General features: G+C 51.3%; 1 pseudogene; it reads right to left on the bottom strand.

Moving 5' to 3' along the window:
* Window positions 1-745: 745 nt before the first annotated feature.
* Window positions 746-863, bottom strand: LOC124546282 (annotated as a pseudogene).
* Window positions 864-1,553: the final 690 nt, after the last annotated feature.

Below are 1,553 nucleotides of genomic sequence, written 5' to 3'. Positions count from 1 at the left end.
GAGCTGGGAAGCTGTTCAGGTTGAGACAACGAACCCACCACAATTTTGCACGTCAAGGCACCCAATGATCGGCACCGTACATCCAGCGCGGCAAAAGACAAGGGCGGCGAGCACGGAGAGGCCCATGCACCACGGTTAGGAACGCAGGCTTGTTTTCAACACAGGCTGGCTCGTTGAACGCCGACCGGAGACACTCTCGTCACACGTTCACCCGGAAAACCACCGGGGAGAGCAATCAAATATAGCAAGACAGCCGAATATAGATATCAGTGACTCAAGTAGAACACCCTACCACCAGTCACCGCGGCTCGCAACATACAACGCCGCAAAATGTCTTGATAATCCTAAGAATTTAGCGTTCTCGTAAGCAGTATAAGGTCACCCACTGTAATCACGAAGACCACCCTAAGACCCTCCACACTTCGTTGCTGGCACTACAACTCTTCAGGCGGATTGTCACAGGCTATAGAGTCATTTTATCACAGTGCATCTGTCGTGCCAGTAGTCCACTATCCCGTGGCATTGCTCTTAAAAAAACTCCTCCCGCACAGACCATGAAGGCCCAAAGGTACCGACTGGCCGCCGTGTCATCCTCAGCCCACAGGCGTCACTAAATGCGGATATGGAGGGGCATGTGGTCAGCACACCGCTCTCGGGGCCGTAGGTCAGTTTTCGAGAACGGAGCCGCTACTTCTAAATCGAGTAGCTCCTCAGTTTGCCTCACAAGGGCTGAGTGCACCCCGCTTGCCAACAGCGCTCGAAAGACCGGATGGTCACCCATCCTAGTGCTAGCCCAGCCCGACAGCGCTTAACTTCGGTGATCTGGCGGGAGCCGGTATTACCACTGCGGCAGGGCCGTTGGCGGCGTTGCTCTTTACAACGCCTCAAACACCCCTTATAACTGACTACAGAAATGGGTGGCATATGAGGAGATGCTCCACCACTGTACCCCCATGTTTTAAACATAAAGTGGTGGAGCATCTCGCACAGTCGTTGTAGAACAGGACTGCCGGTAGCACTTTGGACTGCATGAGTGATTCATTCTGCTGGTTTCATGCAGCTTTTTACAACCGCGCTCCGCAATATTCCATGGATTCTGTCCATCAGTACAACTAGCCTGTCAGGACTGTGTAGAGCTGTGGGTTTTCCTTCGGTTTTCCACTTCACAATTTCATCTCAACGGTCGAACTAGGCAGCTTCAGAAGAGCTGAAATATTCCTGATGGATTTGTTACTCAGGTGTCATCCAATGACTGGTACACATTCTTGATCACTAATATCTCCTGGCCGCGCGGGATTAGCCGAGCGGTCTAGGGCGCTGCTGCCATGAACCGTGCGGCTGGTGCCGATGGAGATTCGAGCCTTCCTCGGGCATGGGTGTGTGTGTTTGTCCTTAGGATAATTTAGGTTAAGTAGTGTGTAAGCTTAGGGACTGATGACCTTAGCAGTTAAGTCCCACAAGATTTCACACACATTAACATTAACATTAATATCTCCTGATCGCTCCATTATGCTGTTACTGCTTCTCCACTGAAAATACTACCCACCTTTCTT

The sequence above is a fragment of the Schistocerca americana genome, chromosome 8 (assembly GCF_021461395.2).
Source record: "Schistocerca americana isolate TAMUIC-IGC-003095 chromosome 8, iqSchAmer2.1, whole genome shotgun sequence".
Classification (NCBI taxonomy): Eukaryota; Metazoa; Arthropoda; class Insecta; order Orthoptera; family Acrididae; genus Schistocerca; species Schistocerca americana.
The sequence above is the reverse complement of the archived record's forward strand: the minus strand, read 5'-3'. Positions and strand labels throughout refer to the sequence as shown.